The 19,304-nt window shown below is 40.2% G+C and overlaps 1 long non-coding RNA gene across 1 annotated transcript in view; it reads right to left on the reverse strand.

The window, feature by feature from the left end:
- LOC121864768 overlaps positions 1 to 19,304 on the reverse strand; it is a 122,735-nt gene that overhangs the window by 97,144 nt on the left and 6,287 nt on the right. Inside the window, exon 2 of the long non-coding RNA XR_006088651.1 lies at positions 17,108 to 17,207. This is a non-coding gene — a long non-coding RNA (uncharacterized LOC121864768). The remainder of the gene's footprint in view (positions 1 to 17,107; positions 17,208 to 19,304) is intronic.

Genomic DNA, 19,304 nt, shown 5'->3' on the forward strand with positions numbered 1-19,304 from the left:
GGATATATATTGTGTGAGCTCTTCCTGCCCACCCTCCCACCCACCCACCACTCCGTCGCCCGCCCTCACGTGCCCACCAAAACAATATTTGACTTTCGTATTATTCTTTATTTTTACTGAGGGTCTGAGGTAGTGTTGACACACACTCTCTCTCTCTCTCTCTCTCTCTCTCTCTCTCTCTCTCTCTTCTGGAGGGGAAAGGATGAAAAATTCATTGAGAGAACGTGAGAGTAAATCTACCTGAAGAAAGAATTTATTTTTTCACAGGTTGTACACTTTTATTTATTTATTTATTAATATATATTTTTTATTACATATCTAAATCTATCAAGGCTCTTTCTTATGATTGGAAATAAGTACTGATTGGCCTTACTCTCGAAGAAGCATCTCGTTACATTATTATAAAAACAGCCGCTTATAGGGACCTACTATATAAGTCACCTTAATGATATAAAATGAACAATGATTCACTCTTAAATTGCACAAAATAGCAGGTGGTAGAACTTGAGTTATTGTGTGAACCGAGACGATAATCGAGAGAGAACTAAGGGTAATAAAAAATATCTGCCAAAGTCTGCCACTATTTATAATCCTAATAAATATGTTGGTAAAAACTGAGAAGGATGCTTGAAAATTGGTTACATTTAGCCCACCATTATGATAACCATTAGGCCAATAATAATATATTTTACAAGACTGTGTTCATCCACTTGCCTCGATGCGCTACTGAACAATGAATTAAAACAATAATGGGATCTGCATTTTACTTCCCTTATTTTCTTAGTCTGCTGCCCCCCGCTGCGCCTCTCTCTCACTTATGCGATCATCCTTCTTTCCCCTCCCTCGATGGATCTCACAGCTACCGCACCCCCCCCACACACACACAATATATATGCATACGCACAAACACCACAGTACACACTCAGTTACCCTTCCAGTATAATGTAACTGTATATTCTCAGCTTTCCGACTGTCATGCTCTTTCAAATAAAAATTAATTATTATTATTATTATTATTATTATTATTATTATTATTATTACATACACACTCGTATAATATAAATGTATCAATTCATACGGTGAATACTGTAGTATATAGCTGTAGAACAAAGCTTTACTCAAAGGCACCAAAAGTATATAAACTACATGATTTTCTATACTACCGACCTTCATAAATACAATAAGTCACACATGCACACAGACTGGCATTAACCAACTCCTCCTCCCCCTCACGTCTGTATCCTGTGTATTTATCAGTCGTGTATCTGATGGTGTTGACGATGGGCAAGATAATAGCCTTCACTCTCTCACAGTCAATAAGGGAATACCAAACCAACCCTTGACTTCCACTATTGTATCCTACACTTCTGTAAACTTATACCACACACACACACACACACACACACACACACACACACACACACACACATATATATTGTGTGTGTGCAATGTTGTAAAATAAAATTCAATAAATCATGGACAGTATCTACCCTCGAGGTCTCGGGAAATGAAATACTTTTACTTTCCGCTCCAAAACAAAGGTGTTGACAGCGGTGTTACAGATATCGGGAGTGTGATAGGAAGTCATGTTGCTCTGGGGCTCACGTAGGAGGCAGGTGACCAGCCTTAAGGTGTGGTGTACCAGAACACCTGTGGTGCTGTGTGGACCAGATTCATACAGAGTATTGCCCTCTAAGTTGTGGTAAGGAAACACCCGTTAATTATGGTAGCGTTTCTGGGTAGTTCATATGTCATTTTAGGTTTTTTTGTATTCGCCAAAGAAAATCAGTTAATATTTACGTAGTGTACGTCTCCCGTTGCGATATGAATTCAACGATCGAGATCCAAGCTCAGGGCACTCGTCCGAAAATAAGTCAACAACCTAACCTAACCAAACCAAATCTTACCTAACCAAATCTAACCTAACCTAACACTACACTTGTGAACGAAATAGTTTATATACTGTATATTAACCCTCGTGAAGTTATTATCCTACAGCTTGACAACAGACAAGTTCAGCACCCCTATTTCCAGCTTCAGAGCAAACTTTGACAAATCTCAAAGTTGATAACACAACTTTTTTAAACCTAATGGGTAAATAAAAATAAAGATAATGAAAAAAAATCACTCATTCATAAATTATGCATCATCCATATACCAAGGTCAAAGTTTGAAATCAATACACTGACAACTGTTAAGGTTCTTGATCACACAAACTTGGTGAGGGAACACAGCATATATATAATACGCCCATCATTACCGTACACTGGAGATATGATACATGAAAACAAAATATTTTACTCAGAATATCAAAAATATGAAATGATTTTCCGTGGAAAAATCTGGAAAATATTTTAGAGGGTGGAGGAGGTCTGGGATGAAGCCCAGGAGTCTACTGGGGGTCCAGCAGGGAGAGCTGGCGTCTGAATACGATCCAGAATAGAGTTAGGCTCTACATGGGGTCCAGAATGGTCAGCTGGCGTTGGCAGCCTGGAGAATAGAGGGCACGCTTCTACAGGGGGTCCAGGATACAGTAGATCTGGGGTCTACTTATGGTCCAGGATAAAGCAGATCTGGGGTCAACTAGAGGACCAGGATCTACATTGAATTCAAAATGAAAGGCTAGGGTTTGTATCGGGTCCAGGATCGAAGTCTGTAGTCAGTATGGGGTCCAGGATGGAAGAGGTTTGTGGTCTACAAAGGATGTAGAAGGAAGGCTGGGGTCCGCGTGAGGCCCAGAAGGAGAACTTGGGTCCAGGGAGAAGGCTCGGAGGGGGGACAAGGGTGGTAGAAGATAATATCTGGGTTATGAGGCTCCCCAGGTCGGCCGCCCAACATTAATTACAACGGGCGACATAATTGGACTGTGGCGTCTCGCTCCATGTCGCCGACGCCCGGGAAGCGACTTTTACTCAGCGTTTATTACTATTACAATTTAATTCAAAACACACAGCTGGGTGGACTTGGCGTCCCCCTTCACAGTCGAGGTGCTCTAAAACCAGACATGTTCTGGTCTCGGCGACTCAACGTGACGTGAGGAGGCGGCTCAGTGTTATTAATGTGGGTCATGTCGTGTGAGGAATATAATACTGCAGCACTGAGCCTCACACACCCTCATAATACCTGGCTTGGATTAATACTGTATGTGGGTATTACTGTAATTAGTTATAATTGTGATATAAATGAATTAAACAAATAAACGGATAAGGAAACAAATATATATATATATATATATATATATATATATATATATATATATATATATATATATATAAATATATATATATATATATATATATATATATATATATATATATATATATATATATATATATATATATATATATATATATATATATATATATATATAACTCGCTAGCCATCATTGTCCCCGACAACGTCTTCACCACTCTACCAACGTGTGGTAGATGGTCAGAAAATACAGTTAAGCCTGGAGTATCCCCCTTTTGCTGACATCGCCCCACACATCTCGCTGCTCATTTGTTACGGGCGACGCTGGTGACATCTGACGGACGAGAGGGGCGTGACAGTGACGAATGCCGGACGCTGCCTCCTGATGTTATCGCCTACTGCTACCGACAGCCAGTAAAGAATGTGCTAACAAAGGCTCCCCCTTACTGACCAGTGGCCAGATGCACGTGTAGCAGGACTACTGTACAGTATATTCTGCCTCCAGGAAATGAACCGTTAAAAGAATAAGTTATAATTTTTACTCCGGAAAAAGGTCAAACATCTTACACTATCGATAAAAATGTTCTATTAAAATCGGGTTGCATTACTGTAAGAGATCTTCAATTGTAGTCATTTACAAACTGGATCTCAAGTAAAAATAATTAAATTTGTTAAACTTTATCACATTGCTCATAAACGTCTTACTTTCTACTCTATATGTCGGTTTTATTTCCAGCTTACCATCATGTCGACACGAGGACTGAACGAATGAATACCAAATACATGCTCACTTTGTCTCACACTAAGGCAGACAACAGTGTAAGAAAAGTGTAAAGGACTGGAGCCCTCACGCATAAAGTGCCGGAATCATATGTTATCACTCCATTCTTAAATCCAACCAACATAATGTAAGAAAAAGAAGGCAAAAGAATATAAACCGATACTCGTATAGTGAAGCCTAACTGGGTGTTGTCTAACCAAGTCAAAGAATCTGGGGAAATATATAGAGTTAAAGGTGTAGGAGATATATACCTGTGCAATACTCATCAACCTGCAATACTCCGGCCCTCAGCTCTGTCTCCCTCCCTGACACGAAGTTAACAAAGACAAACATCATGACTTTTACTCTCCCAAGATAAGGAGGACGTCAGGTGAGCAAACAAAAGAAACTAAGAAAAAATCTGTCAGTGGATAGTGACTCTGAATACATACAACACAACTACACCATAAATGATATAAAATCTCATGTGAAAAATTAAATGGTAGAATAAACTGAAATATTGTGAGGTTCAGTGATATTTAAAAACAAAATAGATAAAATTAACAAAGATAAATTAAATAAGCATAGTTTCTGACCTCTGGCAGATAATCCAGGGAAATTAACAAACATCAGAGTAACTAAATATAGTGGGTTTTTTTAATAACAAAACGAAAACAAATTTGCCGTACAAACATTGTGATCAGTATTAGTAAATTCAATGTAAAAAAAATGGCGATGCATCTATGGGAAAATTTTGCTTTCAGTACAAGGGCAAGAGGATTTTCTTTCGTTGATTTTTAAAAACACAAGAAATTTTAATTACCAACAATTTCTCGAAGAACAAAACTGAGAAGATAGTTACTGTTGTGCGCCCAGTGAGAGACACAGTAGATAGAAGGGTCAGAGAAGGCAAGGCAAAGACAGAGGCCAGGGTGGAAGCACAGGGAAATGGGTAGATGTAGAGAGGCCAGGGTGGAAGCACAGGGAAATGGGTAGATGTAGAGAGGCCAGGATGGAAGCACAGGGAAATGGGTAGATGTAGAGAGGCCAGGATGGAAGCACAGGGAAATGGGTAGATGTAGAGAGGCCAGGGTGGAAGCACAGGGAAATGGGTAGATGTAGAGAGGCCAGGGTGGAAGCACAGGGAAATGGGTAGATGTAGAGAGGCCAGGATGGAAGCACAGGGAAATGGGTAGATGTAGAGAGGCCAGGATGGAAGCACAGGGAAATGGGTAGATGTAGAGAGGCCAGGGTGGAAGCACAGGGAAATGGGTAGATGTAGAGAGGCCAGGGTGGAAGCACAGGGAAATGGGTAGATGTAGAGAGGCCAGGATGGAAGCACAGGGAAATGGGTAGATGTAGAGAGGCCAGGGTGGAAGCACAGGAAATGGGTAATGTGGTAGATGTAGAGAGGCCAGGGTGGAAACACAGGAAATGGGTAGATGTAGAGGCCAGGGTGGGAAGCACAGGAAATGGGTAGATGTAGAGAGGCCAGGAGTGGAGCTTACAGGAAATGGGTAGATGTAGAGAGGGATGGAAGCACAGGGGAAATGGGTAGATGTAGAGGCCAGGATGGAAGCACAGGAAATGGGTAGATGTAGAGACGGGGTGGAAGCACAGGGAAATGGGTAGATGTAGAGAGGCCAGGGTGGAAGCACAGGGAAATGGGTAGATGTAGAGAGGCCAGGGTGGAAGCACAGGGAAATGGGTAGATGTAGAGAGGCCAGGGTGGAAGCACAGGGAAATGGGTGGATATAGAGAGGACTTGGCACACATAGAGGGTAAGGTAGAATTTTAAAATTAGTCAGGTAGAGACCAGCAAGGGAGACACAAGTAGAGTAGAGTAGAGGGAGGCGGAGGAGGAGGATGTAGTGATCAGGTTAAGATAATGTGGTACTTCGTTGCTGCTGCCACTAATGCGGTCCACGAGGGAGGTACGGCGGTCTTCTACAGTATACTAGTAGCCTCTGTGACCCAAAACACCCATCCCCCCCCCTAAACTCTCTCTCTCTCTCTCTCTCTCTCTCTCTCTCACTTAACACAGCCAGAGTGTACAAAGCATTAGGAAGAAATATAGCCTACATCTTGCCATAGAAAAACACAATAACAATGGAAGTAAACATATTTCTGTGTAACCCAGACTTGCGCAGCTACGGCCTATAACAGGAAGGATATAAACATGTACATAGGAGGAGAGATTACGACGTGTAAGGAGTAAGAGAGATGAAGGATGTTCGTATGAGTAATTCTTCCACAATGAACTGATGACAGGAAGTGGAGTAGCGAGTAGAACTTTTTGGAGTCTTAACATATTAATGAAGAACAGAACTTGAAGAACATTATTAAAGGTGATGGTTAGGTTAGGTTAGGTTACGTTAGGTATAAAAACACGCATTGCAGTAAAAGTTAATATTTTCTTTTATAATGTGTGATGGCAGTAAGACCTGAATTGAGAGTGTTATTTGAGATGGTCTGAGGAAAGATAGATGGAGGTGTGATAGAGAGAGAGATAAGGTAGACAACTAGACACTCAGAGATTCTTCAGTTGTTGAGAGAAGACAACAGTGATAAGCATAGGAGAGAGGACGATGGTCTCAAGAGATAGTGGGGGAGGAGGTAAATATTATGAAGATGAGAAGATGTAATGTGGTTCTAGGAGATAAGATCACACACACACACACACACACACACACACACACACACACACACACACACACACAAAAACATACCCTTACCTACACACCGTCACCACACACACACACACACACACACGAACCTACATGTACATACGTATACAAACACACACAAACAATACCTTACCTCATACCACTAGCTTACCGTCACCACACACACACACACACACACACACACTGAACTACATGTACATACGTATACAAACACACAAAAACATACCCTTACCTCATACCACCTAGCTTACCGTCACCACACACACACACACACACACACACACACACACACACACACACACACACACCCATGTACATACGTATACAAACACACACAAAACATACCCTACCTCATACCACTAGCTTACATTCACCACACACACACACACACACACACACACACACACACACACACACACACACACTATAAATAATAGCCAGCGTCAGAATATGGATCGTGACCATCTCGTCTCGTTACGCTTCTATCACACACATCTACCCGGAAAGGAAGGACACGTGAACCATAATTTTTAGTGGTGAGGAAAGAACAGTGTGAAGGAAGGGGAGGGTGAGGGAAAGAGCATGTGAGGGAAAGAACGTGTGAGGGAAGGAGAGGGTGAGGGAAAGAACGTGTGAGGGAAAGAACGTGTGAGGGAAAGAACGTGTGAGGGAGAGAAAAGTGTGAAGGTAGGAGAATGTGAGGGAAGAAAGAGTTTGATGAAAGAAAAGTGTGAAAGATGGAAAGTGATAGAATAAGAGTGGGAAGAAGAAGAAGAAGAAGAAGAAGACACTGTTAGAGGAGACGTCGTCATCTGGTCTCCAAAACTAAGGTGAACTCTGAACCCTAAACGACACACTCTGGAGACCACAGACGCTGGGATAACATTAGAGGCAGTGGGTCTCACTCCCCTTGGACCTCCCTCCGCTAGAATATCTTTTCCGCTATTATTTTTCCTTCGGCGTCGCCTCCGTGTGTGCTCAAATGGCCCCGAACGTCTTTGGGACGTGACTTCGAGCCATCGGCCCCGCCATCGTTGCCAACACTGAGAGGGTTAGCCAGAACCGCAAAACCGCAGAGGTATTTAGCGCCTCTGGTAAGGAGTAGTGGTGGAGGAGATAACTTTCACTAGCAACCGCCTTGATGTTAAAGATTGTATAAATAGTTTAATAGCTAAGTCATGTATATGTTGCTAGAAGGCGGTACATGTCATTGTCTACGTATGTTACCATGGTAGCCCTGACTGGAAGAGTGGGAGGAGGATGGCCAGCTTGACATAGTGTAGATTAAAGGATAGAGCCAGCACCATCATTATAAATACGACGAGAACAATGAAGGCAACGGGTAAGTATACTGTATATATCATCATTATAAACTAATAGAAACTATCATCATTGTAAAATAGTATCTATAATAATAATAATACGTCCAGGAGCTATTATTACTACTATTAATTAAAACAGTAATAATAATAATAATAATAATAATAATAATAATAATAATAATAATAATAATAATAATAATAATAATAATATGTACTGGTCTTGAATGAATTTTTAATGATGTAAAAGACGATCAATGGCATCTTATGTTATCTATCACCACCTTTGTTAACCATTAATAAATATAAATTTTATGACAAAACTTTAAAAAATCACTATTGCATTTCTTTCAAGTTGAAGTGGTGTGTGTGTGTGTGTGTGTGTGTGTGTGAAAATCGACATACAATACACACGGACACGACAGAAAGGAAGTACAGATACATTAGCACAACTGACAGTCATCTGAGTCGCGTGGAGTGAGGCAGGCAGGGAAGGTTGGGTGATGATTTAAGAGGTTGCAGCCACCCGGGGAGGAGAGTGCTCACCCCCTGGGGCTCCCTAGCTGCCCCATAGGGATTTATCTCCTTTGGCTTTACGACCCCCAGCAGGGACCAGGGGGGGGGGGGGGAGGAGAAGGAAGGGGGTAAACAAGCGATCAGACATTAACATTTCTCAGTTAACACGTGTCCGAAATATCACCGTGTGAGTCGCTCAAGTCCAAAATATTTATCACTTTTTTTATTAGAGAATTTAAAGTCATAACAAACATTTATTACCAAATTTTAATAAAAGTGGTACATTTTAGCATACGAAAATGTTCTTACTTTATTCGGACCACGTGGACCCCTCCCCCTCCACCCCAGATTATTTCCCCTTAAGATTATCCACCCTAACTTAACCTAACCTTACATCCCCCCCAAGTGTTTTAATCATGAGGTGAATTAACCTACGTGGGATTAATCTTCATATGATCCCTTTATCCTAACACATCAAGGGTGAGAAACAACAACACGAATACGGATGTGGTGAAAAAGCTCCTGCACACGGGGACAGAAATATAAGGATTCAATTTGTACACTACGAGGAACTCATCATCAGAATGGGAAACAGAAACCCAATAACACGTGGAGGATTTGTCACCGTAGCAGGAGGTAAGAATCCAATCAAATGTACACTATATTTATTTATTGGTACAGTATATAGGAATCTAGTAACTATGATATTATATAGACTTTCTTATAGGAATGTGAATAATAAAAATTACTCTATAACTCATGCGGAATTTCTAAGCACAAACGAGACATGTTTTTTTTTCATACTAAATTGAGTAATGACAATAATGACAATGATGATGATGGTAGTAATGAGTATGATTACGATAACGCTAATGATGATGATGATGAGATGAAATAGTAGTAGTACCGGTAATAGTAGTAGTAGTAGTAGTAGTAAAAAAAAAGTAGTTGTAGTAGTTCTAAACATTTACCTGGTTCTTTGAGGTGTGTATGTGGGGGAGGGGGGATGGGGTAAGGGGGTTTGGGGTAGTGGAGGGGTAAGGGGGTTAGGGGTAGAGATAGGGCAGGGGTAAGGGGGTTAGGGGTAGTGGAGGGGTAAGGGGGAGAAGGTGTTGGCGTCATTCCGTGTCTGACCATAAACTTGAGGGATCCTTGAACCACTGGGTCGTGTGTCACCATTCATCCCTGGTCCACACACACACACCTCACAGGGTTCACTCTCTTGTACACTCTACTGTACCTCACCCTGGTCTCTGTCACTCACTATCCATCTCTCTCCTTCTCTTCCTTTCTCCTCACTCCATCATTTTCTTCCTTTCTTCCTCCATCCTTCTCTTCCTTTCTTCCTCCCCCTTTCAATCTTCCTTTTCCCTCCTCCGCATTCTTTCTCCATCACAATCCCCCCTTCTCTCTTCCTTCCCCCATCCCTCCCTCCATCACCCCTTATTTTACCCTCCTCACAGGGGCGGATCCAGGAATATCAATAAGGGGGTCCAAGATGTGGGGAAACATGGCGAGCACGGCGAGTCCACTCAGCTGCGTGTTTTGTTTTTTAGGGGAGGCCACCCCCCATTTTGATTTAAATTTGACTAATATCATAGGCATTTTGAAGCCATTTTGAAGCCATTTTGAAGCCATTTTGAAGGCATGTGCACTTGATATTAGGGGATATTCTGAGGTCAATAGTAATATTTAGTATACAAAAACGCCTCTGTACAATACTGCATTAAAGAAAAAGTATTGGAATTTCCAGGTGTAAAAGGGGTCCGGATCCCCAGGACCCCCATGGATCCGCCCTTGCCTCATACATCTATTTCTTACCCATTTAGTTCCTCATTTTCTACACCTCTCTCTCTCTCTCTGTTCCTTCATTTCCCTTCTTTTTTTTCCTTTTCTGGTACTTCACTATTCTCTTCCATTCCTTCCTTCCACTTTTTATTGCGTAATTTTCTCCTCTTCCTTATTCATTCCCTACTCTTCTCCCTTATTTATATCCCCTTTTATCCTTACCCCCCCTGCATTCCCACACACAATTCCTCCTCCCTTATCCTTACCCTCCCTTTACTCGCTCACTAACCTCCCTCATTTACTCCGTCAAACATCTCCTCCCTTATCCTTACCCTCCTCTTACTCCCTCACACATCTCCCTTATCCTTACCCTCCCTTTACTCCCCACTTATCTCCTCCCTTTTTGATGGGGTCGACGCAAGAGGAGGTCGCAGTGTACCTCAGGGGGTCAGCGGGGAGTGAGCACCTCTCCCCTAGGGGTTAAGCGCCCCCCCCCCCTCCGACACCCCTCCAGCATCAAGGTCAAAGGTTAATGGGTAAACTCTGTGAGCTTGTGTGAGCTTTTATGAAAATGGGAGGCAGAAATATTGACAAGCAGGGGGAGAGATTTTTATACCAAATAACAATAAAAGTGAAGTGTGATTAATGGTATTGTAGACAGGAAAAGAAAATAACAAGGTATAAATAATGTAATAAGATTGATTGCAAATAATAATAATAATAATAATAATAATAATAATAATAATAATAATAATAATAATAATAATAATAATAATAATAATAAGTAAATAAAGCCAGGTGTATTTCTTATAAAGGTATAAAATTCATACTTATAATATAAATGTAAAAAATAAAATGAAAAATAAAATAAAAAATAAATACATAACGCAGTGATAACCGTGGTAACATTATGAGATGTTCTCACTACCACCATGTTACGTGTACTATTCCAGATGATACTAAATGTTACATAATACTTCCATGAGATAAATGTATAGTATATATCAAGTGCCTTCAAGAGAGTTCAGGTTCTCAACTGGCTCAGCCATGTTAATATTGTTATTATTATCCACTCTGTATCTGTGTTTTTCTGGCTAAATAAAGTGTTTTAATATCACTATCATACTTACTGTACACGAATAGCTTACACATCCACACACACACACATAAAAAATACGTAGACAGTAACAACTACATATACACCCTCATAGACAAATTCTTTCATATTAAGTAATAAGAGGCAGGACAAAAGGAAGATCCACCACTCGTGCAGGTCAGGGTGTCGGTGTTGACAAAACGTCTCCCGATTCCTTCGTCCAGGACACCCTCAGCAGATCACCAGAATTAGACCGCCGCCAACTATGTCACCATCAACCATACCAAGACCCCGGATAAGTACATTAACCTCTCCTTCGACCAGGTTCCGTCCGTTTCCTTCTATCTCCCTGGGCTCCAACAAACCCGTCCAGTGGCCCGTAAGGCTGTGAATTCCACCCAAATACTCGTCATCATTGTAGTCATAAACGATAAACTAAACTGGTAAGAACTGGTCAGCTGTTACCAAGCTATACCACCTACGCTATAGCCTCCACCCTCTTCCTGTGTTGGAATTCAAGAATATTTAAAAGGCTCTTTATACTTACTAAACTTATCTTAACCTCTCGTGCCTGTGCCTGGTCTTAAAATATATACAAATAATATGTCTTATGTGTGTACAGAAAAGACCGAGCAATATTTACCCTCCATCCACCTTATATCTCCTGCCACAAGGCCCTCGGGAGTTTAGGACACAGAGACATACTGACAAGTAAATATACTCACACAGAAGCACACTCATATGTACACAACTACAAACATTACCTGACACACACACACATACACACACACCAAAACTCACACAAATATAAAAACACCAAGTTTATCCAAGTAACATATGCTTGTTTACGTACGTGTTTGTATGTTTGTGTGTAAGTGTGTTTGTATGGTTTGTATATGGTTTGGGAATCATTTTAAGGACTCAAAATGGATACGATACTATATTTAGAATCTGTATGAGTTTAAAAAGAAGACGTTCATAAAGTTTTATCGCCCTAAAGATCACAGTTACGCCATGTTTAAAACCATAAATTTAAAACCTGTACAAAATTTGACGTGTTAGGAGACATAAAACTCCCCAACACACATTATATTTTCCTCAGGGCATTGGTGACTTGACTATGATTCGTGTACTTGAGATATTATAAACAACTCTATTACACCCTTACACATGCAAGACCTAAAAACATCAGGTTTAACTTAAAACCCTTGACCTGACCCCCTTAATACATATATCTTTATTTACATTTAGAACTTACAACTTTATTAGAAACAAGAATACAAATAAGTTATCAAATAAAAATGATAAAAAAATATTTATTACATTTCTCAGGCGAAGAAAACAACTGTACATGTACTGTATAAAGTTTGGTCGAGTAGTAATGTATGTGTGTGAAGTTCGCACAATATAAAGACACTAACATGGGAGAAAATTCACAAGGGACAACAGATAAACAGACCTACGAGAGAGAGAGAGAGAGAGAGAGAGAGAGAGAGAGAGAGAGAGAGAGAGAGACATGAGAGAAACAGGAAATCACTGGGTATAAACTATTTTCAGTACTGCACTACTTATAAGCACTCTCCCTCAGTATATTGGATAATCTTACTAGTTGGTACCAAAACATGGCTAATACTATTTGTACGTGGCCTTGATATTCAGGAATGAACCTCAGTAGGAAGCTGACTTTGAATGTCAGAGTAAGATGTCAGCGTTAACAATTTACAGAGGCAAAGGGGAAAAAAAACCAAGTCGTTACTGCAAGAGGGGAAAGCTGGAGACAGATGCATCGACCTTGCGGCTAGAGAATGCCATCCCCTCTACGATATAAAGGCCATTCCAAGAGCGATTAACTAGGGGAATCTGACTCTTATTGTCTCGGCATGTTCTAGTTGTGTGGCCCCTGCTCACCCACACTACCAGCGGGGCTTCCCATTCTCCGTACACCCGGCGGAAGTCACAACAGATGGCAACACCAGAACTGCTTAGGGACTTCGTCTTATGGTGTCCTACGCTTATGTGTTTGGTTGTGTTTCCTACATTACCCAGCTGACCACATACACGGGGAGACGAGTAGAAGATTGATGCATGACCATACTAGGTGACGTTCAACGATACATGTAACCGTAATAGGCATGGGGGGAAAAAGCTGTTAAGTACTGGTGGTAACATCCTACCTCAGCCACCCTGAGGAGCGCCATTTTCCACTGGCAGCCATTACGGAGTGGCGTGCGTCACCCTCCTGCTGTTGCGACGCCCATAGGAAGCTGGAGATAGTAACTGACTTTTAGTGGTCTGGGAACACACAATGGGCGTGCTGGCAAAGGATTCTTGATACGGCCAATGCTTTGTGTATTTTATGGACATTTTATTAGGCCTTCACTTACAGAGTGCTCTACCGCATGGTGGGCGCGTGTTCTTAGGCTATTGTTGGGAGGTGCTGGCCAAGGTTCATGGTCCCTACTGACTTACGAGGCCGCGGAACATTAGGATTTTTTACTCAAAACCTTCGCCTCCCTGTGTTGTTTGAGGTCGACAGGGAAACCAGAGTTAAAATGCCTCTGTCCACTAAACTTATATGTGCATTATAGTCAAACCATTTCTTCGTAATTAGGACTGTATAGATAGCAAATATACGAACTGAGTACCATACTAAACTTTCTGTTTTCATGGTATATAACTGAATAATACAAAACATACAAAAATAATGCATACGTTAACCTTCACATCTGTGTTAGTGAAAATGAATTCCTTTCTGTAGTGTATTGAGTAAATCTTTTTCTATTCATATAAGCCAAAATTTTTCTATTGACTGAATTTATGACTTATAAGACATGCTGAATCTCCTCATATCTGTAGTATTAATACCAGTTGTACCAGTCCCTACCCCCCCCCCCCCATCACATAACCATATAAACAGTTTTTCTAGGCTAATATCGACCCTGGTCACCCATTACTAGATAAGACTATCACTGCTAGAAGGAGTCGTTCAATAAACCGCGAGGTGGAGAGGTAGACTGACTCGAGTTGACAAGAAACCAATCAGTCGAGGTGAACTTGGTCAAGAGTCACCCACAGGAATACAAGCCACACCCATCCACACTAAACTTCACTAATCACTGACCTTAACGAAATACTTCAGTTCATCTTGTATTTAACTTGTAGTAGTACTAGAGTGACTACAGTATCTGTTAATGCAAATTGTATGTCTTATCGAATGACACTAAAGAAACGGAACTCAATCGGCTAAGCTACAAATATAATTCACCAAAACCCCAGAAATAATCACCGACACGACACCTGGTTTAAGCGCTATTAACGATTTCCTTCACTTATGATTATGAATTATAACTGGGACTCATAACCTAGATTTAATAATAACTATTTGGAGTAACTCTGCGGGCCTGGCTAGTCAAGTTCCAGTAAGGCAGTAAGAGGTCGAGTCCTGCCTTATTTCTATATCTGAAGATTTAACTGATCTCTTCCCCAACCACCCAGTAAATGAAGTCGAATTTCAGCGACATCAATCAAGACGTTAACCTCCCGAGGCGAATATTTTAAAAGTCTCTCAAGTATGTTATTGAAGGTAGTGGGTCAAAGTCAATTATGTTTATCAATCATATGAATATTTCTAATCCTGTGATGGATAACCCTTTGAGTTGATCATTGTATTATTATAAAAATCTCATCATAGAGTTCTTGTGTTATTTACTTAAACATTCAAATATGGGTTAACATGAGGAGAAATTTCTCATATGAATTTCATCCACTTCAATTGCACTTTAAAGATGCGTCTACAGTACATGTCTACACACTTCATCGTTTATAAGTTCTCATCAATAATCCACAGTTATGATTTAGTTTTTAAGGTAATACCATTTCTTATACCAGTTCACCTTTAATTCACTTGGTGGTCTATAAGAGTCGGCCTCCAGGTACAAACAGGTAATGTCTTTCATCAGTATGATCTGTTTTACTTCCTGAAGCTTAAGCATGAAAAATTTAGACCAACGTACAATTGTGGTGTTTACCTCCTGAGTAAGACTTCAGTCACTTCAGTATATTATCTGATGACCGAGTGTTTACTAGAGAATTGCTCACACATAAGGAAGACACTAGTATAATTATATCGAATCATTTATGATAATATTCTAAGATTTATACTTCACGAGGATTGGATTTTTCTTATCTATCTAAGTTTATTGTCAACTTTATTGATGTGTCTGAGAAAAAGTTTGCATCTCCATTTGGAAAAACAGACGATTTGAATTAAATAGAGAAGACAACAGCATGAAAATTTATTATAGTAGCAAAAAAATCGCCAAGTGTGAATCTTATACGCAGACTGAAAGATGATGAATATACTGTAGGTGCGCGTGATCCATGTGGTTATCAGCATGTATATATATATATATATTATCAAGAAAGAGATAAAGGAAGTTTTATGGTGAGGAGGATAAAAAAAACGAAAATTGTGTCCACCACCAATGGCTGTTTTTCCCTTCAAGGTGTAATATTGAAGTCGTGGTGAATAGCCCCGTGACAAAGATGGCCCTCTGTCCATTTTTTCCCTCCATACCCTTTAGTTACTGGCATAGAGACCTCCCTTTGTACTCCTTTTATCTCTGCCCTTTCCCTTCCTCACCTCTCTTTAGCATTCCCTTCCCCATTCCCTACCCTTCCAAGCCTCTCTTTAAGCCATAGCCACAATGGCGGTGGACAAAGCTGGCCTTTATAACCCAGAATTAAAAAGGGTGCCGGAGAATGACCAATATGCGACCCGGGAATAGAGGAACCAGCCTTTCTCCCGCTTGGAATATATCTTCATAAAGTCGCTTCACATTGTATTGAAAAGACCATCGATGTGCAGCAATTTACGAGTAAGTGATGCTGCCATTGTACTGTGTATTTCAGTCGATGTACACTGTATTGAGTTATTCAGTGTTGTAGGTAAAGGGGGCCCTACTGTAGTTCTACTTAACCCCAACCTATTCTAACCTTCCATTAGGATTAGGGCCCATTAACAAGAGGTCCCGTTAACATTGGGCTCTTAAGTCTGAGTTCCATTAAGAATCACTAAGATACAGAAGCCTCATTTTAAGTTAGCTTCAGATAATTATTACATACAGTGTTTTATGTAGACCAAAATATAGCTGCACAGGGAACTTATTGAGCTTCAGTCATCTACACATATGACAGCTGGGTATTTTAACTCTCACACTTACGAGAAGTTTGACTCATACAGACGTCCACGAGTCCCATGATGCACAAGAATACCCTATAAATTATTTCAGTCTTACCAGGAAATGACATATTTTGACATGTAATAAATTATCACCAATAAACATCTCTTATTTTACATTCTCAACACCTCGATCAACATGACTGTGAATGTTATCGTACGGCATTTAGGTCTTTGCTGGCACCCAGTCTCTTATGACAACAAACCATTATTTAAGAGCAAAATGATGAGAAGTAGTGATATATCTTAGGCCTTTAACTGAAAGCGTCACTAGAGATACCATCCCTCTCCTCATATCTAAGTTAAGGTACCAAATATAAGATGCAGTATTCATAAGAGAAGTTACTATATTTGTACTAATATTCCTGATCGGCGACTCTAGTTCTGAACATTAAGTTATACAGGATGAGTATAAAGTTCTCTTCCCAACAGAAACATAAGGAGAGAGAGAGTCAATGATTTTAATATTAGTGTAGAGGATGGGACACCACGCAGGCCATGAGTACTTACCCTTCTTTCTGGCTGTTCCTCGCTCTGATGAAGGTAGTCGTTCCATCTTCTCCCTTCCCTTGTGTTACAGGACTTACAGCTTTGCCCCTTCCATTTCTCCCTTCAAAGATAAAGATATAAATAAATTAATTTCAACTCTCACACAAGGCAACAAGCGTTCTAAACAACATCTCACCCAAACACGAGCAGCAGGACATCCCACCTCCACCTCTTATCCTTGTAAAAAAAAAAAAAAAAATGTTCCCTCCTTTCTCCATAAAATAAAATAAAATAAAATACAATACAATACAATACAATAAAATAAAATAAAATCAGGGTCTCAACTCTTCCTAATCAAAGTCTGCAAAAACAGTCAAAGCACGGAGTCACAACAGGGGTCAAACCAAGGTTCACAGCAGGGGTCAAAACAGGGGGGGGGGGACACAGCAGGGGTCAAGGCAGGGTTCACAGCAGGGGTCAAAGCAGAGGGGTTACAGCAGGGGTCAAAGCAGGGGGGTCACAGCAGGGGTCACAGCAGGGGTCAAAGTTCTGTACACTTCTCGGTCACTGTCTTATTCGCTTACTAACGGGAGAAATTTGATCTATGAATGGACAAGACTGTACCAGGGACGCGTAATGGTGTGTTGACAATAAGGTGGATGGTAGAAGACTCACTGCACCCGCTCAAAAATATACAAGATATTATTATAAATGTATCCTTCAACCGCTACAGTTATACAATACAGATATGGAAAATACAACTATACAGTATTTAACATATTAAAATGTTTGGAATTACTAACTTCATTTCTGACTTTGTAAATAACTATTATTAAATCATGTTCTGAGAAAAACAAAAACAAAAAAGTCCAGGAAACAAGTAAAAGACAGTGAAAACGCACGTAAAACTAGCAGAAAAAAATTGGCCTTTCAGACAGTTAACCCGAGGAGACAGTCAGCCCGAGGAGACAGTCAGCCCGAGGAGACAGTCACACTCACTACCGTAGATATAGAAAGATTGGATACTTTTTGTGTTATGGGGACGCAAGTGTGATTTATCGTCCCTAAAATCAGATTATGGGTCCCTCTGTTTCATTAGGGGCGCGAGTTTAGGAGGAGTAAATAAACACCAGCGCCACATTACCCACATTTCGTGGTCATCAGTCATTAGGCCTGAGCTCATCCATCATGGCAGCCGGGTGACGTCTACTGTTGCCAGAACTACAATAATAAAAATCCTTGTTGTACTGTTTTTAACTTTACTTTAGTACTTTCATTAAATAGAATAATAATATACAACTTTTTTTGGTGATTTTAACAAGAAAGCATTCCAATAACAGAAATAATTAGGTATTTATAAAGACTTTAATGTATTGAATAAACGCATGATGTGGCAAGTCTCGTTTTGGCACCATGCTGCTCTATTCAGCTCCCGCACCCGACGCACAGTCAATTGAATGTCCAAATGTTATTTCCCAGATTCATAATGGATGGAGATTGACGAAGTGATAGCTGGGTGATTGGTGTTTCGTTAACATAAACTTATGATTACACTCTCTATGGAAAGGCTTAACGAGGAGGGTGGCGAGTGTGTCCCAAGCCTACCTACCGTACTGTGTAATAAGCGGTAGCCTTTTATTACCCACACAAAGACCTCTATGATCACTTTATTTACTAGAATTTGAGCGAGTTATCATTTTAATACTCCAAGTGTCCGACTTAGCTAGTGAGAGATCTTATACCATTCTTACTCCAAATTCCACATATGATATTGGTGATAAATAGCGGAGATATACGACTAACACTTTTCCAGACATTCACACCAAAGGTTTCATATATGACTGGACATAAGGCATGATAGATCGCAATATTTATATAAGCTTGACGTTTCCCTCATAATATTCAGTAATAGTTGGACACAATATTAAACTAATCTCATATCCTAATTTTCCTTGTTAATTATTTCAGAATCAGTTTAATAGTTTTTTTAATTGAACTTGAGATATAACCTTTTTTATATATATACACACAACTCTTACATCCCTCTTATAGAAATGATGATCTTAGAATTTCTCTTCAATATACAGAAAGATTACACTCAGGGTAAGGTGTAAGGGAGATGCATCTAACACACGTCACTGGATGACTGGACTCCCTTGTTGGTTTTATCAGTGACCCATCTTCAGTTCTTTGTACTTCACGCATAACTTTAAATGAG

The sequence above is a fragment of the Homarus americanus genome, unplaced genomic scaffold, assembly GCF_018991925.1.
Source record: "Homarus americanus isolate GMGI-L3 unplaced genomic scaffold, GMGI_Hamer_2.0 scaffold15555, whole genome shotgun sequence".
Classification (NCBI taxonomy): domain Eukaryota; kingdom Metazoa; phylum Arthropoda; class Malacostraca; order Decapoda; family Nephropidae; genus Homarus; species Homarus americanus.